This window comes from Castor canadensis, chromosome 1, assembly GCF_047511655.1.
Source record: "Castor canadensis chromosome 1, mCasCan1.hap1v2, whole genome shotgun sequence".
Taxonomy (NCBI): domain Eukaryota; kingdom Metazoa; phylum Chordata; class Mammalia; order Rodentia; family Castoridae; genus Castor; species Castor canadensis.
In genome coordinates, this window is record NC_133386.1 from 20,876,190 (window position 1) to 20,903,655 (window position 27,466).

The window sequence follows — 27,466 nt, forward strand, 5'->3', positions numbered from 1 at the left end:
CAGACCGTTCCATAAACACATATTTCTAGGTGCATAAAAATTCATGCAAGTAAAACCAGGGGAAAGAAGTCTTGAATGTAAGTGACCTGACCTGACGTCATGAAGAACAGTTCTACTCGTCAACAACTGCTAATTATCCAAGTAATATTCTTCGCATTTTAATTTCTTCTAGTATTGTAACCACGTTATAAGAAATCTCTTCAATCCTCATGATTCCTCGTGATGGATTTTTATGAAGAATTCAATAAAAACAATAAAAATATCCAAGAAATAATAATTCTCAAGAAAGACCTGAAGAAAAATATCCACAGAAAATGAGAAGGTACTCGAATATCTCCTTGCATTCATACCCAATGCTCTTATTTTCTACAGCTGATGTATGCTACGTCTTACCCACTCACAGTAATGTTCCAATTTCATATATGCAGTACACAATGGATACTGAGAGAATGAGCACTGCAAAATCCTATGATGGCATTCTAAAGCCAGCAACTGCAATGAATCAAAAGATGAGGCAATACCGTCCAGCCCTGCTTAGGACAACTTCAGTTCATCCTCTAGACACCTCAAGATAATAAAATCCAGGCCGTAATTATTCATATAAGCTTACACGGACTCTCAATTTTGCTAAGCAGGAGAGTCCCCAAGTAGCAGCGAAAAGCAATGTGACCTCAAGGAACTCTGATCAAAGGAGGAGTGTCTTGGCTCATCAGGATGAGACAGTACAGAAGTAGAGACAACCCTAAAGGCCAGAACCACCGCACCTCTTTACTACACCCATCTGAAGAAGCTTTGCAGTGAGACGCCCCCAATTTCCCCCCTCTTCATGCTCCTCTGTCTGTCCCACTTTTTCCTTTAACATCAACCTCCTTCCATCCTGCCTTCTTGAACAGTCTTTTTCAACACCCCTTCATAGGCTACTGCAAAACCTGCTTGGCCGCACCTGGCCTCCCCAAGCTCTTTTGTGTCTGTCTCTTTCTACTATTTCTCTTCTGGAGTATCTTTTGGCACCTCTTCTTTCTCTTCTTAACACCTCCTGTATGCCATCTCATATACTTTAGCAGATTGCAACATGGGACATGTGTTATTACATGTATATTACTTTAAGTCACAGGCTGCAAACACTTGCTCAAGAAACTCTCAAAGAATTCCCATCTACATTTCCAAGTTGATGACTAATATTTATCACAAACTTCAATATAAAAGATATCATTTCTAGCATTTTGTTAAAAATCTGCAAATTTAGCCTATTCAATTAATAGAAAGTGTCTCCTCTGTTACCTAGTTGGCAAAACTAGCCCTCCCTGTCAAACTCCTCAGCCAAATCAGACTTAACTTTCTGACAAGAGAAGTTTAACTTCAGCTTTCTATTTTAAAACCATGTTCTTACATGTCTCCAGGGAAATACCTTATTTCAGACTCTCTTTCCAGGATGGGTGGATGGATGAGTTGGTGAGTGGGTGGATGGATGAGCTAGTGGGTGGGTGGATGGATGGATAGCTGGCAGGTGGGCACAATGCCTTGCCCTGGTAAGAAGGCACAAGCCAGTTCAATAATTTTTAAAAGAACACTCTTTGCATTCTTAAATTGTCCCTTTGTTTAGTGCCTTGTACAAGGCATCAGTATGCTCTGAGGAGGGTGGGAGGTGTGTCTTTCTTATGGAAACTGGACTGAGGGGAAAAACAAAGATGGAAAAAGAGAAGGCAGGTGCCCAAGCTGCCTCCTCACATTCCTTAATCCTTGAAAAGGTTTTCATGGCCACAGGGAGCACAGAGTCCAGATGAAACCGCTCGGGAGTCTTGAACTTGTTCCAACCCAGGTTAACACCACAGAAAATCTCACTGTAATTGGATTAGAAAGGCTCAACTCCCAAGGAGCTGCTACAAAGGAAACAGTTATCTCTGTTGTCATTAACAGCAGAAGAAGCTTTCCTAATGAACCTAATGAGTGTTAGAAATATGCTTTTGCTGTGGCTTGAAAATTGGTATAATGAGAATGTTAAAAAATATCCCCATTGGAGAAGTTAGTGTTAGTTAATGAGCATGGATTGTTCCAAATATTCTATAGACATTCCCCACCACTGATGAAACAGAATGTAAAAGTCCCATGAATCTGGAGGCTAATCCCTCAGGGCCTGTGTCAACCAGTTATTGGAAGGATTCTGGTTATCCAAAGACTATCTAAATTCTCCCCCACAGTGGTATTGATCAATAGAAATATAATACAAGTCGCCCACATACTTTACATTGCTACTAGCCACATTTTATTTTAAAAAAAGCAGGTAAAATTCATTTTAGCAGTATGTGCTATGTGACTCAATATATCCAAAATATTAACATTTCAACAGATCCTCACTATTTTAAAATTCATTGATATTTGACACTATTATTGCTCCACTAAGTCTGAGGTCCAGTGAGCACTTTACATATCCAGCAGCATAGCAGCTTGGAGTAGTACAGGTCAGGTGCCCAGTAGGCTCATACTGGACAGAGAGCACATCTACAATACCTTTGCATTTACTGTAACTGCAACCTTCCTGTCCTTCAGAAGGACAGACAGCTGTAGCTTACCAAGCTCACAAGACAGGCTGTCTGAACTGGTTTTGAGCCTCCTTGCTAATGGCTATTGATCAGTGAAGAACAATGCTCACGGTGGGATTTGGTCTAAAGCAGCCTTCTATACTTCCCAGGAGGACAATGGTACTCCTTGCACCCCACTTTGAGGCACTTGGAGTTATTATCAATAAAAAAATATAGGAAAATGTAATAGTTGTGCATGGCCAACTTAGTTATATCATTTTGCAAGAGTTTTGCTCCAGTAAGTGGACATAAGAAGAACTGGAAATATTTCCAACTGTTCATTAAATTCACTGCTCAAAATCTTGTATTTTTCTGCTTAATGACAATTCGATATAAAACTGTTTTGTTGGAAACAGTATACAAAAATAAACAGTGTGTTTGCTGGTAAGAATGCCTGTCTTTGTAAGCATGAGGCCCTGCGTAAAATCCCAATGCTGCCAAAAAACATAAAGAATAAATAAATAAATAAATAAATACAACAAAAGAAAAACCGAGTGTCTACTATGTGTGACTTTCAAAAGAGATGCAAGAAAAATAACTGCTTTCAAGAACTTATGTTCCAGCCAGGTGCTGGTTGTTCACACCTGTAATCCTAGCTACTCAGGAGACAGAGTTCAGGAGGACCGCAGTTCAAAACCAGCCCAGGCAAAGAGTTCTTGAGACCCTATCCCAAAAGCCCAACACAAACCAGGGCTGGTAGAGTGGCTTAAGCAGTAGAGCAGCCACCTAGCAAATGTCAGGCCCTAAGTTCAAACCCCACTACTGCAAAAAAAAATTAAAAAAAGAAAAAGCAGCTATGGTCCTTTCCTTACTGGCTGAGGAATGAGGCAAGTATAAAAAAAAGACAATCGTGAGCAATGTATTAGCTACAGATAGATACGTAAATTCATGAGAAAAATATTTCTCAATGCAGAGAGCATCTGTTGAAAAAAGAAAGATGCAGTCACCTCCTAAGAGCACAGAAGGGGTGAAATGAGCAAGCAACCTGGCTACTGACTGTTTCTGAGAAAGAGCAGGACCTAAGGGCCAGAGCAGGGCACAAGTGGTAGAAGTCTGCCTAGCAAACATGAGGCCCTGAGTTCAAATCCCAGTACCACAAAAAAAAAAAAGAGAGAAAAACATGATCAGATGTGTGAGTCAGTGAGATTAAAAGGCAAGACGGATTATTTGTCAGGGAGGCTGTAAGAAAGTAAGCCACTTCAACGCTTATTACAGACTTCTGAAAGCCTGCAGGGGTGAGGAGCAAAGAACTAAGAAAGGGAGGGTTGGATACAATGCACTGAATTGTAGAGGTAAGGTTGCTGCTAGGTGGGAATGACCATTTCTTATTGTGCATTCCATTGTCAGTTAGATTCTATGGTTCTTCAAGGGTAATTTTTTTTTTTTGCCTTACATACTTACATGCTTACTTGTGATGAGCCCAATTAAATTCGACTCTCTTGACAATGTTAACTACCTCCACCACGTTGTACAATGGGTGTCTCGAACCTCTGTCTGTCTAACTATGTCCTTTGACCCCCATTACTGCCACCCACTGCATGCTGAGACTGGATTCCTGAACTACTGTAAGAGTTAGGAGGAATAAGAGAAATCACAAAATCATTTAACATACAGCTGTCATGTAACTTGAAGGATGCAAGGTAGCGCCTCTCCATTAATTTCAAATTTGAGCATTAAAATAAAAAACAGTACAGGAAGAGACTTAATGAGGGAGAGGTTAGGAGCCATTCAGGTGAAGACACCAAGCATGCCCGTGAATGTGAAAGGCCAGAGGTGATAGGAGAGGGTCTGCCCACAAAAAGACCCTCCCAGAAGCTCACGTTCTCAGAAGACAGGCAAGTTCAACAGTGTGAAAGCTTGAGTTGTGGGAAATGAAGCCAGAAAAAAGGTAAATAAATCTGCCCACTAAGACACAGCCATAGTTATGAGGCTGTGGGGGACCAGGACAGCTGGCTTCTGCAGGTAGACATGAAAGTCATCACAAATTTCTTGGAGCAATATGACAATATCTGCATAAAAACTGTCCAAAACAATGCAACCACTGACCCAGGAATTCTGGAACTTTATCATAAGGAAGTCAAGGACACATAAATATTTAGATATACTGAAAAGTATACCCTTCAAAGCACTCTGCAGAATTACCAAAAAAAAAAAAAAAAAAAAACTATGAGCAATCTAAAACTCCCTTCATAAGGGTTATTTAAACATACATTTTTCTTTTGGGTTTTGTTTTTTGAGACCAGGTCTCAGTAGGTAGCTGAAGCTGGCTCCAAATTCAAAATCCTCCTACCTCTGCCTCCCAAATGTTGAAATTACAGGCATATGTCACTACATCCAGCAAAAGGTATATTTCATGCACAAACTCAACCATTAAAAAATTACACAAAGAATATTATGGATTTTCAGAATATAGTAAGAGGCAAAAAATAGGTCATTAAAAGTGTTTCTTTTATGCATTGTGCACATGTATGACTAGAAAACCAGGAGCAAAAAAAAAGCACTGCATCTCTAAGTTAGAAGATTCTGAGAAGATTTTCATGATCTGCTTTTTATTTGCTGTATTTTCTAATTTTTATAACAAATATATACTTCCATTATATTTTTTCTTTAAGACAATCATCTTAAGAAAGATGTACTGTACTCCACTTTCAGATGGACAAGTAGGAGAGGAAAAGAATTTGGCAGCTAAAAAAAATAAACCAGGCTCCCAGAAGATCTGTCTGTCTCTTCAGGTATGAGATGGCAAGAATGGGGAGCTTTTAACATAGCTGTAATTACATGCAGACAGGAAGGATCTAGAAGGGAGGGAGGTATCTTAGATGTCAACAGGTAACAAAAAGAGCTCCCTTATAAAGCCAAATCCCAGAGGATGGAAGAGAGAAAGAGACCAACAGCCGAGCCCTTACCCTAGAAACCATTAAGCTCACATATTTGTAAAAATGAAACTCAGCAGATTAAACCACTTCTGTTGGCACTCTGGTAAGTTTTTCCCTTCAATCTGGAGTGGTAACTATCTCAGTGTAAAATATGTGTACCTCTGGGAAGGTCACTTTTCTCCTTCGCCTATCATGCACCTTTGCAGTAAATTCAAACATTGCAAGGCAAACTGATTAGAGTGTTGACCACTTAGTAAGATGGGGAAAAAACTGAAAGTTAATTCAAAACCAAATGTTACCAACAGACTCACCAAGCTGCCTAGACTTTCACAAAGACCTAATATTGTATTTGCTTTCAGAAAAAAAACAGAAACCTGGGAAAAAAATGAGAAGGATCTGTCTTCTGTTCATAAACTTTAATGAAATGCCACTTGCTATAAATATAACTTTTAAAGTAAGTCAAACAGTGTTTCAAAGGTAGTGTAGGGAATTTTTTATATTGCAGTTTTTGTCCGTATTTGGAGTACTTTAATGTTGAGCTATGACGAGTTAAAACCAAAATGTAAGATCATAAAAAAGAAAGAAGAGTCATTTTAATAATTCACAAAAATTTCCAACCCACTAAAATGCAATCCTTTGTCCAAGATAAATATTTATAATAAGCAGAAAAAACATGTCAGAAAGGAACACTGTGTTTCCCCTTAAAAACTCAGGGATAAAGATTTCTTCCCATGGACTGACTTCCTGGTTAAGAAATCAGCCCACACAACACAGAGCTCTTTGCTTTTAAGGATAAAAATTGAAAGCTAATGAGTAAAATAATTTAAATACTTAGTCTTATTCTGAAAAATACATAGCTCTTATTTCCAACTTACATAATAAAAAGTTTCTATAAGCCATTAAAACCTTTTTTATTGAAAAGTTTAATAAGGTAGGCTTAGACAGGGGAGAGAGATAAAATCTATGCTGTAGGCAAAAATTCAAGAAACTTCGTATCAAGCCGTTCGCCTAGCATGCTGATAAGAACGCTATCCGTTATGTCACTTTAAAATCAGGGTTCTACCTCAGATCAGCACTCTATTTAATAGTTCACTGTGGGTCTCACACTTATTTTCCTGTTTTTAAATGTTTATAAATTTAGTCTATACCATCACTGGGCAGAGCAAACTTGATCAATCATTACCTTCAAAGTAAAATAGCTCTTTCTTTTATTTTTCCTAAACATTTCTTTTTAAAGCATCAAAAAGTCCATGTCTGTTTAACAGCTGAAGATGAATAGAACAAGTTCATGTCTGCTTTTCTGAAATAAATGGTCGTGTAGCCGTCAAGTACACCAAGCCACCACTTTTATCTTTTTAGACTGAAGCATCCTAACCATTTTAGACAGTTCTACAAACATAACAAATGCGCTGCTCCAGGACTTGAGTTTCCCTCCCTGATAAATCATTTATATAGGGTACCAAATGCTATACATTAGCAGTCCCTGTGCACAGTCAGCACTGGCTTTGCAAAGAAAGGAAAATGGTCTCAGTCTTCTCCTTCATTTCCTCCCTAACGAAACTCTGGAGACCAGTGTCCTTTTACAAGGCAGCCATACAATGGCCAATGTCCTATGGGAATAACCCTGTTACTTTACTTCCATCCTTCCCTGATCCTACAGACTACATAAAATACAACTCATGATGACAAATTTTCCCTGGAGGTTACCAAGAGAGTGACTCAAGAACATTGGATGAATAATCCTTCTTCAGAGTTTTAACAACTTCTCCAAGACAAGTGTGAACCAGCTGATGATCAACAATCATGTCAAAAAGAAACTGAGTCTGAGTTAAAAGCACATGAAGTAAAATACTCACAAGAATTACAAGTAAGGTCTCAAAGAGATATTTGCACACTCATTTCATAAGAGAACTTTTCACAAAAGCCAAAAGATCAAAGCAACCCAAATGTCCATCAACAGATAAATGTTAACAAAATGTGGTAACATACAGAGTGGAATATTATTCAGCCTTAAAAGGAAAGAAATTCCGACATATACTACACACGGATGAACACTGGATCATTATACCAAGTGACATGTGCCAGTCACATGAAGACAACTATTGCATGATCCCATGTACAGAGCAGTCAAGTTAACAGGGACAGAAAGTGGGATGGTGGTTGCCAGGCACTGGTGGGAGTGACAGTTAACTGCTCAATGGGTGGGTAGAGTTTCAGTTTTTCAACACTAAAGCGTCTTGCAAAGGATACTGGTGATATTGCAACAATATGGACAGACACATGTTAAAATGATAAATTCTATGTCATGTGCATTTTACCTAAATAAAAAATATATTGGGGAAAAAGGCACATGCAATAAACATTCCTCATTTCCACATCACTGGGATTCTTAACTTGTTTAGCTTAGACAGTTCCCAACAAGACAAATGAAGACATTTCACTTGGCTCCAATTTCATCTTTTAACACTCTTTTTTTCAACATATCATTCTTTTCTCTTGTGAAAGTCTTGCTATATAGCTCAGGCTGGCCTTGAACTTGAAATCCTCCTGCTTCCTGAGTGCTGAGATTATAGGCATGCACCACCAAGCCTAGCTGTTCACCATATCATTCTTTTGCAATATAATTGCAGGGAGCCTGAATCCTGGAATCAGAATTGTCTTCACTGTGACTGCGCCTCTAGACACCTTAGTCAAAAGGAAAATATTTGCTCAAATTCATTGTGGTAAGTATTGCTAAGTTACCTCCTCAAACATCCTTTCTGCTCTTCACCTCCTTATTACCCTTATGGTAAGGCAGTCAGTTAAAATACTCACCTCCTCTTGCAACCAGGGATACCATAAGGGCCAGTTTGGGCCAGAGGTACACAGAGAGTACTGGGAGAGCTATTACGACCCTTAAGATCTTGCCATTGACCTTTCCCTTCCTGCAGGACGACAGAGGCAACCAGCTTCCTGCGCAGTTAACAGCCCTGCATCACCTACCTACAGAATGGAATTTACAGGAGAAATATGAGTCCTTTTTATATTGTCCCAAAAAGTGGAGCTTCTCTTATGTGTAACTAAACTCAATCCTAACTCATTCTGGCACTACTGAGATACATCCAAAGGAAGATATTCAGGAATGTTTCTGGTGTGCAAGATGGAGTCAGAACGTTTTTCCCCATAAAATAGACATTGATAAGACTGAAATGCAACAGCCCCTCATGCCACATGTCCTTCAGTCTAACCTAAGAAATACTGCAGGTCAACTGGAGCAATGAGCTGGATGCACTGAGGATGCAGGCAGAAAATCAATCCACACATAACATTTTCTCATAACAAAATGAGATTTGCTAAACACTCACTGTGTGCCACACACAGGGAAAATCACTTTATACGTGTTTCTCATTTAATCCTATATAAGGTTCAGCCATGCTCTCAACCACTTTTTCAACTAATTTTTTATCACTTCATGCCTTGAATAACTTCTTTAACTTCTCTGATTTTCCTCCTATAATCAGGAGAGAAAGCGTGCAACCCATCAACAACAGTTGTGAGAGTAACAGATAGCATCATCAGAGTGGGGAACAAGGACACACGGTTAATTATTAGTAAGACATCACTGCATCACCATCCAAGGGATGATGTAGTGCACAGATTCCCAGACTCAGCTAGACATCAGAAACCCCCTAGAAAATTTTCTTAAAACGCAGATTCCTCGCATCTCACCAGGCTTAATGAATCAAGTGGGGGCCAGTCATCGGGAGATGTGAAGGAATGTGGTCTGCAAGAATGTAAGCCATTATATTCTCAAGACACTGTAAACTTGACCATTTTGTCATTCTAAATCACTGGACCGCTCACCTTCTGTATCAGAGCGACCCTCTGCTTATACAGCACTTTCTCAGAACTTATATCTCTAGGAATGCTGCTTTCACCAAGACTTGAGAAAGTCCACCTCTGCAGATCTTGTGAAATTGCTTTCAAGGGCAACGAGCATCACTTCCTCTCACTCTGGAGGCCAGGAATAGGGCAGGTTATCCTCTTAAGTCAGAGAACTACTTTCTACTAGACAGTGGTGCTATTTCTTCCACTCATTGCTACCACCCTGTCTCAGTTATCAGAAAGTTCAGAGCACTATAGTTTTTCTAACAAGCTTTAAGTATCACTATGTCATTTTGCTTTTTGCTTTGGGAGAACGTTTGAAAATACATTACAAAAGCTCACATTTATGAAAGTTACAAATGGAAAAAAAAATTAAATCAACCATTTCCCCATCCAGAGAACATATCTGTATATTAACATATTTGTGTATATCCTCTTAAACAGTTTTGTCTGCTTCATTTTTACAAAAATAAAAATAAATATTTAAATATATAACCCTTCATTTAAAATACTCTGAACATGGTTTCAATAGAGTATATATCCTTTAATAATGTCACTTTTATGCTCCATAGGTACTCATTGTCTAGCAATTAAGTAATTTATTTACCACTGCCCCCATCTAGTTACTATGTTTTTTTTTTTTGCTTGTAAAGCTAGCTACCACTTGAGCCACACCTCCAGTCCACACTGCTTGGGTTATTTTGGAGATGGAATCTCACAAACTATTTCCCAGGTCTGGCCTCGAACCATGATCCTCCTAATCTCAGCCTCCCAAGAAGCTGCGATTACAGACATGAGCTACCAGAGCCTGGCAATATTATGCATTGTTAATGCTTTTTAAATTTTATAAGCATTTCTGTAATAACCAACTCAGAAGGAGATTTTTGTGTATATATATATATATGTAAATATATATATATATGTTGATTTATTTACTCATTCATTGTAAATACAAATCCTTAAAAGCAAAAGTCAAATAGCCATCATATAAGGCTTCCACACAGTAACAGCTTCCTGCCTGAGAAACACTCACTTGTCTTCTCAGATTCTCATTCCACAGCATGTCCTCTAAGTCAGATTTCCTAGAGATCAGTCCTAGGCTTCTTCCCATTACATTGTCTCTTAGTAAGTGGTTTCTCACCTACTAACTCACTCAGCTTCTATGTGCAAATTCCCAATGTTTGACTGCTGTCCAAACCTCTCTTCTGAATTACCAAAATAATGTGTCATGGTTTCAAAATATACTCACAAGTTATCTGACATTTCTTATTCAAGCCATGGAGCTTAATTTCCTACCCTGGAGTGGCAGCTGGGATTGGTGACTCACTACTGACAAAAGAATAGGACAGAAGTGATGATGGGGTCTTGAGACTATAAAAGGCACTGCAAGCCTCCTCCCTACACTCTTGCATCTTTCTTGCTCAAGGAGAAGCCTGGTGTGATGTTATGAAGACCCCCAGGCAGCTCTGCAGAGAGACCCAGCTGGCAAGGACACATGGCCTCCACCAAAAACCAGCAAGGACCTGAGACCTTCTGCAGAAAGCCACATGCACAAATCATCTTGGGATGGGATCCTCCCTGGGTCATGCCTTTGGATTGTGGCAATCCTGGCCAATGTCCTACATGTAACCTCCTGAGCCCCTGGGCCAGAATCACCTATCCGAGCCACTACCAAATTCCTGACCCAGAAACCTGCACCAGATACAAAGTATTTGCTGTTTTAAGCTGTTACATTTCAGAATAATTTGTTACATAGCAATAGATTAATTGCTAATATAGATCTGCTGCTGAGATATGGAGTAATTTGTTTTGCAGCAAGAGATAAATACATACCATGCACCTATTGAAAATCAGAAAATTGTACGCCAACATTTGCATTCTGATATGATGACTACTTTGAACCAAAGGACCAAAATCTGCCTGAACTTGTCCTGACCTCCTGCCTATCACCCTTTCAACCCTGAAACTCAGGGAAGAACATTCTCTGAACTTCCCTTATCTGACCAATTAGTTCCTGAATGTAATTGCTATGAGCCAGAGAACGCTAACTTTTGTCACAGGAAAGGAGGTAAGGGTCAGGTCCATGTTCATCTCCCAGAGACTTTGGCAGAGCCTGTCACCTATCTTTCTGAGGGCTGGTGCTTAAGAGACTTTATCTACATATCTTTGTTTCCCATAGCTTTCTTCCCGTCATCCTGCCCATAACCTGCCAGGAACCAGGAACACCTATTCCTTCCTGTAGCTTCAGATGCTCCCTGAACTTGAATAAGTTCAAGGCCCTTGAATAAGAGACTTGGCCTTTCTCAAGTCTCTTATTTTGTATGACTCCCATGCATATATGCACAAAATAAATTTCCAAGTCTTTTCCCCTATTAATCTATCTACTGTCACTTAATTTCATAGTCTCAAACTATGGAAACTTCAAAGGCTAGAAAGGACATTCTTTTGCCCTTTCAAACCTAACCACCTACCTGAGGTCTCCACTGAAATACTGCACATGATCATCTCAACCTTAACACATCTAATGCCATGGTCTTCTCTTAAGTCATCCTGCTTTTATCCAGCAACTTCCTCAGGACCCTGAATGAATCCCTGACACCCCTTCCCTAAAGTGTCAGTTCCTCAATACAGCTCCCATATCTCTTCATCTGCCTGCCACCCCCCATTCTGAGCCACTGTCATCTCTTGCCTCCAACCTAAAGCCAATAACCTTCAGATATTGTCTCCTAAATTCTGTTCTTATTCCTTTCTGATGAGTTCTCCAGATAACAGCAAGCTAGACAATGAAATTTGGAAAACTAAATTAACATGGTTTACAAGGTTGAGTCAACTAACCCTTTGCACAACCAGCCTTATCTTGCAGAACTGTTCCTCCTGTCTTTGGACTCCAGCCACTGGCCTTTGTGTCACCCAGCCCCACCCAGCCCTTTCCTGCCCCAGGACACTTGCTAATGCTACTTGCATGCCTACACTACTCCTCAGTCCATTCTCAGCCTCCTTGGAAAGTCCAATGGACATTTCAGGTTTAATTTTAAATGTCTTTGCTCAGAGAGGACATCTAGGCTCTCCAGTTACTCAGAGTATCATGATTTCTCCTCCCTTGCACCTTTGCACCTTACCTCAACTTGATTACATTTTGATTTGTTGAGTCCACCAGGGTGAGAAACATGTACCTGATTGCCGTGGTATCAGCAGCCCCCAACACAGGATATCAATAAAAAATTGAAGAATGAGTTTATTGAATGTATTCAGTAAGTCTAAATAAAGTATATATTTACCATAACTTGATCTAAGCCATTAACTGTTCTCACTTCAATAGAAAGAATGTGAATTTGTTACAACTCCTGTCTTTTCAAACTTTGGCAAAATTTTAAAACTATCAACATTAAGATGATCCACTGTCATTCTCATTTCATCTTTTCACGTATTTAAAGATCCTCTTATTATTGTCCAAGTGACAAATTGGCTTCTAGAAACATTAACAGGAAGAAAAGCTGGTATAAAAACAGTCCCTAAAGGCAGACAAGAAAAGCCATTCTAACACTCATTACAAAACTAAATTGACCCCTGATTGATTTAAATAGGAACATTCTATCCCAGCGGTTAGAGTTCTGACCAATAACCATTTCTCTTTTCCAAAGCTCAGTGTTTGTGGAAGCAGGGAGAATCATGACTCTGGCAAGATTATCTGAAATGGAGAAACCAGAGATGGTTGATACAAGAGCCAGAAATACTAAGAAGGACAAGCAGCAGAAAGCAATTCTGCCCAGCCTCTCTCTCCCACTTCCAGTAAGAGCCACGCTGACCTGTAATCAAGGTGCAGGTCTGTGAGCAGATTCTGTGGGTTACGAGGCAAAGCCACACACACGGCAGCATCCCCACCACAAGCAGAACAGCATGACTAACCAGAAAAGAAACCGTGCCAGGCACTAACAGTGGGAAGAATCAGAAACAGTCCATGCTTCAGCTTCCCACCTACACCCACACACGCACATGCATGCTGCCAGCCCAGTGATCACAGGGTCACAGAGGTGCACACACAAACGCATTACCATGCCAAACTGTGATAAGTGGTACATATTTCAAACAAACAGATTTATGAGAAGTCCACAGTGACAGAACCTGATGAACTCGTCTCTACACAGCTCATGTATAATCTATGCTTGCACCGTGGAGAATAAATGCACTTGGTATGAAAAATATGATATAGTCATTGAATTTGAAAACCATAGCTTTAGACATTCCACTCATGATGACAGTAAGGTACACATATTTCTCTGATCCGCAGCTCACAGTATAATATTATTATCATTAACTATGATTGATTCATTCGTATGAATCAAGTCATAAAGCTAGACCATTTGCACTTTGATAAATCTTTTCACTAAAAGTAAAATCTTAGTAAAAGATTATAACCTCAGCCACCTATAGCAGTTGTATACATAATTCTTTAATGTATAAATTGCCAGTATTTGCAATTGGCAATTATTATGTTAAAACTACTATAATCTATAAAAAGGCTGCTACCCCTGTGGAGAAAGAAAGCATGCTATGCAGAGGGTGGTGATTTTCAGAGAGCAGCATGTGTCCTGAACAGGACAGAGGTATCCCAAGCAGCCACCAGACAAAGAGGAAAAGCTAGGCAATAGGACACCAACGTTTCAGGTCTTTTTTGGGGGGATGTTCCAACCAGCAAGCCTGGCCCAAGCATCCGCCTGGCAGGAAGGCTAGATCTCCCCCTACTGAGTGGATCCCCCCAACGAGAAAGAGTCACAGTCACAGCTCCATCAAAGGCAAAAGCAAAATACTGAGAGTCAGTAGCCAGGCAAATCAACAGGGAGTATACGCATATAGTGATCGATGACAAGTCAAACAAGGTCACATATCCAAACAAAGAGCCTGGCAAAAAAGTCAGTGAGATGCCTAGCTATCAGGAAACTGACATGATCTGGAGGTTGGTAATAATGAAATTAACATACCCTTTAAGACTGAGGAAGGAAATCCAGAAAGGAAAGTTAGGGCCCAGATGAATTTTAGATCTATAATAGCTCATGTGCATTTCCTGAGCCATAATCAAATATTCTGACATGTTTATACAGTGTAATTGACTAAAATGTATGCACTTCTAGAAGCATCGCTTAATCCTTATACCATGAAATATCCCTAAAGTTCATCTGTTATTAGTTCAAAAAGGTCACAGTGTTTAAGATGTGTCGGTGCTTTTAGTAAACATAGTCCACATATTATCCTAAATAACTATCTAAAACAGAATCAATCTCTAACACATATCTTATGTAAAATAGTTTCAGAGAATATCCAAGTGTGGTTATGTTAGCACACTGGACTCATATTCCCCCAAAAGAAGACAGTCCTTAGTTCACTGGGAGGGGACACATGCAAAGGAAATTCCATCATCGAGATTGAGGAATTCAATAGAATTGTCATAGCCTTGGTTTCTTTCCCTTCTCCCTATCACAGAACCTGAATGTACAACCAGACAGATTAAGTGATAGAGAGAAAAAAGAAAAATCTATAAATAACATATGACCTGTGAAGAAGTCCTTTATCTTATACCAAGAAAGATGCAGCGTAAGCAGATGGCAAAACCACACACCCACAACAATTCAGAGAATTTCCATCCCAGGACCTGCTCACAGTGCAGACTTTTGAAAATATGTTGCAAGCATGAAATCACTAGTATTCGGGCAATGTGAAGGAAAGAACTAGAAATAACAGAACCACATTACAAGGAAGTGTCTTTGCAAGATAATAATGATACATGACAGCAACAGCAGAATTAGCTACTGTAACAGTGCTTACCATGTGTAGGCATGGTACCATTTTCCATGCTGTATTTTCCTTTTTGTCAACAAAGATATAATTTGCATGTTATAAAATCCATCTATCTAAAGTGTACAATCCACGTTCTTTTAGCAGATTCTCAAAGGTGTATGATAACAATCACTATCTATTTCCAAACACTGCCATCACCCCAAAAAGAAATATGTACCTTTCAGTTGTCATTGCTTATTCTCTTCCCTCCCCCTAGTCCTAGAACCCACTTTGTGTCTCTGAGATTTGCCTGTTGTAGACATTTCACATAAATGGAATTGGCTGATCCGTGGCCTTTCGTGCCAGGCCTCCTTCAAGTGAGCATTACGTTTTGAAGGCTCATGTATAGCGTAGCCTCTATCAGTACTGCATCTCTTGTTATGGCTGAAGAATGTTCCTTTGCACACAAAGACCTTATTTTGTTGGTTCACTCATCAAGCGATAGACATTTCAATAGTTTCCACTTTTACCTGTTAGGAATAATTGGACATCCTTGGATAATTTTTTGTGTGGACACAGGTTTTCTTTTCTCTTGAGAAAAGAACACAGCTGGGAAGGGAATTGCCGGGTTACACAATAACTCAACGCTTAACTTTCCAAGAAAGTGCCACATCATTTTCCAAGTCTGCTACACCACTGTGCATTTCCACCAGCAGTGTGCGGCTTTCATTGCCTCACATCCCTCACAACACTTGTTCTTTCCATATTTTTCATTATACTCATCCTAGTGTGTACAAAGCAGAATCTCACCATGCATTTGATATGAATTTCCCTGGTGATTAATATGTCAATCACCTCTTTTCATGGGCTTATTGGCCATTTGTGTATCCTCTTTAGAGAAATGTCTGTTCTTTTGCCCATTTTTTCATTGGGTTATTTGTCTGGATTGGTGCATAGAGCCCAATCCAGGTGGTCTGCCTATGTAGGTCACTCGTCCATAGATTCAACCAATCTCAGGTCAAAAATATTTGCATGAAAAAACCTCGCATCTGTACCAAGCATGCACAGACACTCTCCTTGTCATCAGTTCCTAACAATACAGTAAGCAACCATTTCCATAGCATTTACATTGTATTGGACATTGCAAGTTATCTACAGATGACTTCAAGTACGCAGGAGGCTATACATAGGTTCTGTGCAAATACTATGCCATTTTACATAAGCAACTTCAGCATCCATGAATTGGGGTCCCCTGGGGTGACAGTGGACACTGACAGCCACTGAAATGCCAGAACATGGAGTTTCTCGGATGCTTTATCAATAGGCACTAAACAAATAAGCCAGATACAAAATACCTCAGCATTACTGAAGCTTTGCACAGAATTACCAGAAGGCCCTTGTTTTTTCTTTTTTCCTTTTATTCATATATGCATATAATGTTTGGATCATTTCTCCCCCCTTCCTTACCCCCTCACCCCCTCCCTTCCCCCCCACCCCCTCACTATCAGGCAGAAAGAAGGTCCTTCTTTTGTTTATACCACTTTTCTTAACTTGAGAAGGAAGAGACTAAAACAAAGCACACTGAGCCTTAAAAGGCAGAACTTGGCCTCTAAACAGTGTCTATTCTTTTCAATTGTAGGAAACTTTCTTGAGTTATGTTGTTGAAACAAAGGAATTCAGAGTACAAGTGGTATTTTTGCTGAGATTCAGGCATTGTAAATAGTCACAGTGGGTGTTCTGTTAGGTACAGGCCCCTTTCTTAGTCAACACCCCCTCTTTACAAAATGTCTGCCTCCCCCAGCTCTGCCCAGCTACTGAGATGGGGACAAAGCAGTTTTAGCAACTTGGATGTCACTCCTTTTCTTATTTCTGCTACCAGCTATGGTAAATATAAACTTAATCTACAAATGATTTTAGTATGTCTGTGGAAGTGAGCTCATGCTAAACAAAGCAGAACAAAGTGATTAAAACGATATGCTAAGTACACATGTGCACTTGGACCACCACTTTGTACCCCTAAATATGAAAAATTGTTAGGTGCTAATTAAAAAGAAAATTTTTTAAAATGTAAAGAATATGCTAAACCTATAGGTACCAGCATGAAAAAGTACTAAATGTTTAGTTAGGACAAAAAAGAAGCCCAAAAAACTTATAAAGATATAAATAATATGATCTTGTGTTTAATATTAAAAGGAGCCAACAAAAATACCTATTATAACTTAAAGCCTAGTAAATGCACACGAACAAAACGCCACACAATGACAAGGATTCCCTCTCCCTCCCAGAGTAAGATGGAAATTTTATGTGATAAAATGTTTGACTTTTGGATATGCATATAGTATTTTTATTTTTTAAAAAAAAGGCATAATGGTACACACCTGCAATCTCAGCACCTGGGAGGCCAGAAACAGAGGCAGGAGGCTCTCTAGTTTCAGGGAAGCCTGGGCTACATAAGGAGTTCAAGGTCAGCCTGAGCTACATAGAGAGACCCTGTCTGGCCAAAGAAAACCAGGGGCTATGGATGTAGTTCAGTAGTAGAGCACTTGCCTAGCATGCACAGAGCCCTAGGTTTGACCCTCAACATCACAAAATCAGTTCTACAGACTTCAAAGTCATGGAAATGAATAAAATAAGCAAATAAACATATTTGGGTAAATTTTACTGACTTCACAAACTTCTGAAAGTGATAGGAAAACCAGTGCTTGTACTTGAATACATGAAGGCAGAAACTGAGTGGAGAGGCAGACATTCCATAACTTCCATATACTTGTACATACACTTTTTCTTTTTTTGAGACAGGGTCTCCCTATGTAGCCCATGCTGGCCTTCAAATTGCTATCCTGCCTCAGCCTCCTGAGTGTTGGAATTACAGGCATTCACCACCACCGCTAGATCTGTCAATTTTTAAATGGCTCTTCAATTAAAAAAAAAGTTTAACATTTATCTTAAAGTAATACCATAACATCTCATTTTATGAAAGATCAAAACAGAAGTTAAAGGATAAAAAAACAAATTCCTAAAGCCAAAGATAGTAAAGAAACCACTTCTTGAATCCCTGTATCTCTTTTAGGTCCTGCTCTGTAACTCTTAGGCTGACACTAACTTTATTTTTTGTTAAGTTTACAACATATATGGTTTTAATGTTGAAGATATGTTTCTCTTTTCTTGAGATACAACACAAGCTCCTTTCGAAAAGCAAAATAAGAAAAAAAATTCATGCTATAAAAACTAAACTTTAATCCCACATACAAACAAGCTATTCCATTTATTCCCTTTTTTTGATGATTCTCAGAGCCACTTAAAGCACAGTTTTCACTGCAAGTGTTGAGGGTTGGAAGGAGGTGACTATTTTCAAGCAAATGAATCACACACACCTTCCTCTCTGCCCCAAGGTGAACAGCCTGAGCTTCTGACAACAAAAATGCTTTTCCTTCTTCAAAAATGAATCCCATTCCTGAGCTGACAGCAGGACTCCAGGAAGAAGGAGGACAAAGGAAAAGGGCAAACTAATCGAGGAAGACAGAGTGATGTTTAAATTCTTCCCAGTGCGAACTGGAAAGAAAACACCCAGATCCAGCCATTCCCACTCAAGACTGCACTGCCTCCCCAGGGAGACTGAAGGCCAATGTGAACAACATTAATTTCATAACACTCCTCCCGGCAGTGCACCCAGTAAGCTCCAAGCCTGAGCAGAGGGGCCCTTGCTCAAGGGATGTAGCCTTCCGCTGCTGCTGTCTGTCTGGCCATAAAGGAGCAGTTAGTAGCTGTGTGGCTGTGGGGTGCAGGAGGGGCCAGAATAAGTAGCAAAGCAAATGAGAAGTATGTTCTGGGGCCGGATGACCCTGTGGACCACAGGCCCCTGTGATCTGCGTTAATCCTTCTCTGGATGCTTTCTGTTCAGGACAGCTTTAGGGGCAAATTCCAGCTTGTCCTTAAGGCTTACCACCTGTGGTCCTCACCTAACAGCTCAGCCAGCTCTGATGTGCTCTTTTCCTCTTGCACAGGCTGGGGGTCCTTTCCCCTGATGAACCATTCCAGATGGTAAGCCACAGCCCTGACCACAAAGGTCACAGAAAATGTGACATAGAGAGCATAGGTACGCAGTGAAGTCCAAAGCACAGGCCACGTGACATCAGATAGCTGGCACAGTTTACTGAGCAGCTACCCCACACAGGGCAATGTAAAGAAACAGCTGTCACTGAAATAACCTGTAGCCCTGCCCGCCCGCCTCGGCCTGGGCCCTCTCTTCACCTGCTAGCTGGGAGCACAGACTACACAGCTCCCAGCAGCCTGTGGAACAACAACCCATGATCAATTTATTCCCTTTTTTATATAAAAATATTTAATGAGCATCTATTATGTACCAGGCTCATTGTTCCTTTAGTTAACGTCATTCTTATTTGTCATATGGCAGGATTTTTGTTCTTTCTTCCAGATTCTAAAGAATTTTTAAAAAGAACTAAAGAAATGAAGGCCCAACATTAGGCTACTGTAAATGTCCACGTGATAATTCCCAACAGCCTGTGTGATGACTCTACATGGGAAATGAAGAGAAAGTGATGGCTGCACATGGTGGCACTTGCCTTCAATCACATGCCTCTATTTAGGAGGCAGAGATGGAGGGTTGTGGCTTGAAGCCATTCCAGGCAAAAAGTTAGCAAGACACTAAAAATCTCAATAAATAAGCCAGGCATGTTGGTGCATGTCTACAATCCTACCTACTACAAACATGGAGGTAGGAGAACAACAGTTCAAGACTGGCCCAGGCAAATGCACAAAACCCAATCTAAAGACAAACTAAAGCCAAAGGGCTAGGGGTGTGGCTCGAGTGATAGAGTGCTTGCCTAGCAAGAAGGGGCCCTGAGTTCAAAACCCAGCACTTGAGAGAGAGAGGAAGAAACAGAGAGAGAGAGAGAAGAAGGGAGGGAGAGAGAGAAAGAAAAAAAGAAAGAAACAAAGGAAAGAAGGAAGGAACAAAGGAAGGAAGGAGGGAGGAAGGAAGGAAGGAAGGAAGGAAAGAAGCAAGGAAGGAAGAAAAAGTGGTGACGAGCATATAAAAACCCAATTCTCAGGACATTAAGAATTATCCGTAGTAAACGCGCACATGCCCTTATATGGGGGCTTTAACCATTGCTGGAATTTTTCTCTTGGCTCTCGCCCAGGAAATAACTATCTTCTTAGAGATAATTTTCTCCATGAAAAGTTAGAACTGGTGGAATTGAACCACATGGATAGCTAGACAGTTATTACACTGTCAGCACAGACGTGTGTCCATGGCAAAACCCTACCTTCATTCTAACAGTAACCTGAGGATTTCAGGGTTACTGTTAACCCTGAAATATTTATTCTAAATATTCTAAATTTTATAATATTCTATTCCAAATAAACTAAATGTTATTCAAAAACAATGTCATTGTCTCTAAGATGATTCAGAAAAAGATCTTACCACTAAGATTTAATTCATGTCTATAAAACAAGAAAGAAGTGACATATCTAAGTGACTTATTATTTTCTTAACAAATCTTTGACTCATGTATGAACCCTTCTTAAAAACGTAGGTCGAAATTTCTGGAACGTGACATCTCCCACAGGTACACTTTTAGAGTTTCCCAGTAAATTAACCATGAACCATACAACTTGAACACATCGACTATTACATTCGTGTGATATTTACACTGCCCAGGTGATAGGCAGAAGTAGAACGTGACGCACATAAAATGTCCTTTTCCTGCCATAATATTATTTGAATGTATTGAAAATGAATTCCTTTCATTGACCAAATTACCATTGAATCCACAGATCCTCAAAACTAAAAACTTGTTGACTAATCTCTGAACATCTTCACTTTTCAAAAAATCAAAGTCATTCAAGTTCCACTTTTAGTCTGCACATTCACTTGCTTTCTTCCCACACACTCTGAACACTACCTTGGATGTGTTTCCTTAATACCACCCTGCCAAATGGCCAGAGAGAACACCATTAAATCCCATAACTGAGGCACGCGGCTCCAGAGCCAAGTGCAAAGGATGGACGATGTGAGCACTTTACACATTTCTGCTAACAATCTACTCTTCATGATTTGCCACAGAACTCAACCTGACACTGTCCACAAAGCTGAAAGTAGTTGGCTCATTCCTATCTTTTCCCCATCATCAGACAAACACATACACACCCCCTTAAAAAAAAAAAAAAACACTTAAGGAAAGCCTTGTCTACAGTTTTTTTTATTAACTGTAAGTTAGTTGCCAAAAGAAAGTGATGAAATTTATTTCAGACAACACGATAAACTGAAGAACCACTCTCCATTCTAATTTTTTTACATAGCAGTTCTTTTTTAAAAAAGAACTGAAAATCAAGAGTTATCCACTATGGCAGACAAAATAAAGCATGCTCCCTCCCTTGTTTCTCTGTGAAAAATGCCATGCCCTAATTCCAAAACCCTGTGGGTACATCCAGCCATGTGGCAAGGGAAGGTGAACATGGAACATAGGTTGCTAATAAACTGACTGTGCAACAGGGAAATTACCTTTGATTATCCTATGAACCCAGTGTGATCACGAGGGTCTTTATTCGATGGAAGGAAAAGAAAGGACAGTCTCCACGTGAGCAACATAAAAAGGACTTTGTGTTGGAAGGGGCTGTGAGCCAAGGAACGTGGGCAGCCTGTTGAAGCACCTATAATTCCAGTGGAACACAATCCTGCCAGCATGTGAAATTTATCCTATTGAGACCCACCACAGACTCCCGACCTCCAGAACTGTAAGATTAAATGTGTGCTGCTTTAAGCCATCAAGTTCATACAAATGGCAAACAGCAGCAAGAGGAAACCAGATCACCCCCATCTGCAGCAGGTCTCAGGCATTCACCTCCACCTGTGAATCACAGAGTGGAACATACAACCTCGGAAGCAGAAACACGACGCAGGTGAGCAGAGCCGGGAATCTGAGCCTCCAGCCCCAGCTGTCCAGAGCAGCAGCTACACACAAAACCTACGCAGGACAACCCCACACAAACTGACCCAAAGGGAGGGAAAATTAACCCATGTTCCCTTTACCTTTCGCAGGGAAAGTGGAAGAGAGACAGTGAGAGCCACAGATCACAGCCAGAAGCAATTTCTGCAGGTACCTGCTGAGTTCCCAACCCAGAAATCAATGGTGTAGATCCACTGAGGGGTAGTCCGTCCACATTCAAGCTCCTTCCATCACAGTCACACTCAAAAGACCAGTGAGCTCAGCTTTTGGCATTAGAATCTTAAATATTACATATTAAAAAAAAAAAAAAAGCTCACCATGCAGTGAGCTTTGCCATAACTCAATTTAATTGCTCAACAGAGCCAAGCTATTCCCAAACTACCAAGCTCAATGCCCAGGTCCTCACTAGCCTTCTTCAAGGTACTATGACTGCCTCCCACACTATCCTGTCTCCTGATAGCCTTGTCACCTCCACAGATTAACCTTCTGCTCACAAAATTCCTCTCACCAAAACCTCCGAACATTACCCACTGCCTTTGAAAACAGGTACGTGTATCTGGTACCAGATTAAATACCTACATAGTGTGGTATTTGGCGTGATTTCCTACAGCTGTCCCTATTAATTCTGGCCCTCTACATAAAGGGGCTTCCTTCAGCCTCCACAGCACATGGTACCCTCTCTCGTGAAATCATTAGAGAGAGTTTTCCCCCATCCTCACCTTTTCAATTCATATGGCATTTAATTCCTTAGTTATATTATGTAAAACATTTTATATCTCAGGCCTAAGTGGTGGACACTTCTGTGAGACTCTTCATTGTTGGAAGGAAGAAACTGTCTTATTCTTGGCCTCTCTGACATAGTTCCCTAAGCACCATAAATACACGATAAACATTACTGATTTACCAAAAAGCCTTTTTTGACTTTTTTCTTAAGGTGCATCCTTAAGAAAAAAGAGAAAAATCCTGATCTTTCTTCTAAAAACAAATTAAGAGTCGACTGTGTAATTAAACTTCTTCAACAGAAGTAAGTCAACTCCAGGAAAATTATAATGTTTCAGGTTTCTTCTTGCTGTTTTGAGTGCTGGGATTACAGGTGTGTACCACCATACCCAGCTGTTTTGTTCATTTTAAACAGGGAAAGATCCTAATGGGAAGGGCTGAGTCAAGAGTTTGTATCTCTGCCCATCTATACTTATTGTCACCACATAATCAAACTCCTACCAGCTCAACTAGGGCCTAGAAGCTGCCTAAGAGAGATTTAAGACACAGCTCGAAAGCAAATAAGTAATCACACCGTCCTCTACCATCTTCCACCACCCCAGTTCTGAAAAAATCAGGCTCTCCGTGTGTCAATTTCAAACTAAATCCATCCTGATTTAAGTTACAGCTGGGAGATGCTGTGGAATTTCACTATTAGGATGGACACACACAGAAACATTTGATAAGTGAAGGGACAGTGAGTTCTGTCAAGGAGTGGAGAAGTCAAAATGGGCAGACCAGCAGTCAATCTTTTCCTAACTTAATCAAATCCCTACAAAACACACTGAAAAGAAGATAAGCCAAAAAAAAAAGTTCTGTATGATACTGGGTTTCATGTACCTTGACCTATTTTTAAATTTAAGGGCTACTGTGTGCCCCACAATTATTATATGTGACTATTAAATTCTTTTGAAAACCATTTATGCAATTCAAACTAAATACTAAGAAACCTGATTCAAAATCTTACTTCAATGAAATAGTGTACCAATACAACATAAAACTCCAGAAAAACTGAGCTAATGACACAGTAGGTTTACTTACAACTAGTTCATGCCACAGTTCTTAGCACAAGTTCATTCTGAACAAGCTGACACACATAGGACCTCAATGAGGCTTTCTTTTAAAGTGCTAAGTCACAGTGCCAACTCAGCCTCCAAGGTCATATGGGGTGAGGACCCCCTATGTCACTGCATCAAGTGAAAGTTAACTTCCATGTCACATAAAGAATGGCACATCGATTTTTTTTTTCCTTCGTTCTCTGCCTTGTTTCTCAAACTATTCAGGTGTTGATGCAACCCTTTCTACCACATTTTGGCAAAGTTTATTTTGCACAGGCCGTTTCTCATGGCCTTGAAGTCTGTGTTCAACAATGAAATCATTTGGCTTTACATCCTACCCAGTTATTAATCATGAACAACAGAGGAAGAACTTTCACACAGATGATCTGAAATCTCTGCCAGCCAACATTCACTCTGGGTCGCCTTCACTTAGAGGGAAATTCATCAAAGCCTTGTGCAGTGACCTTGACTTTTTAGAAACTACATTCGACATTCTGCCAGAGAGGAAGAACAGCTAGCTATGTGACTTTATGAAAAATGCTTCTGGAAGTTTGCAGTCTGAATAGGGTATGCTGAGAGACAGCAGCAGGTGCTGGTCAGAGAGGAAGGTGTGAGGTAGGGGCAGGAAGCCTGGCCCCTTACAGGCTCAGCGTGCTGCGTCCCTGAGAGGACTCCTTCTGTCTATGCATGGGGGGAGAGGAGGATTTCCATCCTGACGTGGGGTTCCCACTCCAAGTCCTCAGCATTCTCACCTCTTCTATTTAAAAAAAGCCAGTTATTATATTCTAGCCAAATCTGACTTTTTAGTCAGATTCCTATGATGACACGGAATTTGGCCTGTTTTTTACTTAAATTTAACTAAGAATGTGGCAGAATAATGAATATAATCCCAGGAATCGACCTGTGCCTCTAACTGACAGGTACTTCTCCCCTTGTAGCCCTGCAAAGGCCCTTTTAGCATCCAGAAATAGAACCATCTGTTCTTCCTACAACTCCTGGATGATTTTCACTCAAACACAGTCCTCTGGACTAAGCCCAAAATTAAAACTAATACTGTTCTGGCTGCCAAGGTAAAAATGTTTTTCCAACACATTAATAATTAGCTCAAAATGAAGGACAAAATTAGGAGAGCAACACAGAAAGATTGCTCCCCTCTCCCTCCCCCACCCCTTCCTAATAACAGTCATGTGGGAAAAACCACAAACAACAAACAGTCTTTCTGAAGTCCTTCAAGTCCCTAAGTCAGCCATGCTGTGATGAAGAAGACAGGAAGTTACACTACCCAGAGGCACTAGAAGCCATCCTGCCATGGTTTTCATCTCATTGTGCAGTCTAGGAAGGTCTTCAGAAGATTTCTGAAGGTCTGATCTCTGCTCTTCTTTCATCAGTCAAGGTCAAGGGGAAAGTTGGCTAACACATCTTATTTTGGTTCCCCCAGAAGCAGACCCTGAGACGATTTAAGCCTCAGTAGTTTATTTTGGATGGGATCCCACAAAACACTCATGGGGAGTGAGAAATGAAGCAGGGAAGGAAGGAAGGCTGGCCAAGACAAGGCTCATTGTGGAGGAAGTGACTGTTGAATTGTAATCCACCTGGGCACCTGGAGATCCACTGTGAAATGCTCATCTCAACAGCAGCCCAAGGAAGATTCAAGATTCCTGGAGGACTCATAACTCAGCAGCCACTGGCTGTGGGCTAGTGGGGGCTGGTGCTTCCTGCCCACCCCAGGTGTGAACTTGTCCATACAGAGACTGCACGAGAGCAAAGCAATGCTGGTGTCCACAGATGCAAGTCCCAGGGCAAGGAAAGACAAGATGGAGGTGAACACCACCAACAGCCTCTTCTACAACTAGGGTTGGGATTATTTCCAAATGGGGACTTACACCAGGGGTTACCATGTCTGTTCAATGTAGTGTATCACAGAATACAAAGTTAAGTTCTGTTCCACAAAATTATCCTTCAAAAGGGAGGGTGTGACCTTATATTTAAATTCTGAGATGTCCATACCATAGGACACTGTCAATTACTGTCTTACAGCAAGGAACTGTGTGGGAATGACACAACAGTCTGAAAGGACCTCAAATCAATGTTTTTACCTGGATGCTATTAAAAGGTTGAAAAAAATTAATACAGATGTGGTTATGAAAGGGAAGGGTTAGATAGCAGAATGACTCAAAAAGAAGGTGAGAGGCTGGGTACAGTGGCTCACATCTATAATCCTAGCCACTTGGGAAGTGAAGATCAGGAAGATCTTTGTTCTAGGCTAGTCCAGGAAAAAAGTTTATGAGCCCCCATCTCAACCAATAGCTGAACACTATGGCATGCACCTGACATCCCAGCTACTCAGGGAAGTTTAAACAGGAGGATCGCAATTCAGGCTGACCAAGACCCTATCTCAAAAATAACCAACACAAAAATGGTTGGAGGTGAAGCTCAAGTGGTAGAACTCCCTAGCAAGCCCAAGGCCGAGTTCAAACTCCAGTGGTGCCAAAAAAAAAAAAAAAAAGGTGATTAGACAAACGCCATTGCTACAATCATAATATGCAGCAATACAACTAAAGAGACACAGGAAATGGGCTTGGCTTGGCCCATAGTTAGAGAAAGTGACGACAGAAAAAATGTAAAGAACGAGCAATTGGACATGGACAGATGTCAGAGACACTGACATTTATATAAACTAATAGCACCAAAGTATTAAAATTAACTCAGTCCTCTGTAGAGCACTTGTGATGCGTGTCAGCAGCCCTAAAATTAGACCTCTCATCTCAGAAATTATATTCCAAGGGATTTATCAGAAATAAATAACTAAAGTGAAGGAAGAGACCAAGGCCAATAATAAAAATAGCAAATACTTATCCAGCACTCTGAGAGTCGTGCCAGAAGGTTGTGACTGCTAATGTCAGGGTCTTTCAACTGGGCGCCATTTTGTCCCTAAGAGACACTTGTCACTAGAAGGACATTTTTGTTTGTCACTAGGGATTAGACGCCAGGTGTGCTGTTCAGCACTCACCATGCACAGAACAGTTCCCACAACAAAGACTCATCCAGCCCAAATGGCAAGAGTATTGTGGTTGAGGACTGTATTGGTAGTAGTGACAGTAACGTGTTACTCAGTGTTATATGGGTTCTCTCTACCCACTTACATAATCTTCACAACAACCTAGTAACAATTCACTATCTCCATTTTACAGATCAATACAGACAATTTTTCATTATTAACTATAATTCTAGAAAAAAAAAAAAAACAGAAATAAGCCAAATACTAAAAAAAAGGAACAGCTAAATAAACTAACTACCCAGCAAAATTCAGGGAAACGTTTATGAAATCACATAAAATTAATACAGCAGAACAAAAATTAAGAAATATTATATAATTATAATTTTTAAAGTATGACTATAGAGACTGAATGGAACAACAAGAAATAAGTTACTATAGGCTGACAGAGTAGCCCAAGTGGTAGAGCTCCCACCTAGCAAGCAGGAGGCCCTGAGCTCAAACCCCAGTACCACATAAAAAAAGGAAAGAACCCTATCTCCTCCCTACAAAACAAATAAACAAGTAAGAAATAAAAGCTAGTATTTAGTTA

At 40.3% G+C, this 27,466-nt stretch overlaps 1 protein-coding gene and 1 pseudogene across 6 annotated transcripts in view; both read right to left on the minus strand.

Moving 5' to 3' along the window:
- The window catches only part of Utrn (utrophin), a 521,188-nt gene that overhangs the window by 390,037 nt on the left and 103,685 nt on the right, over positions 1 to 27,466 (minus strand). The window lies entirely within an intron of this gene.
- LOC109688179 (small integral membrane protein 12-like) lies at positions 16,606 to 20,385 on the minus strand (annotated as a pseudogene).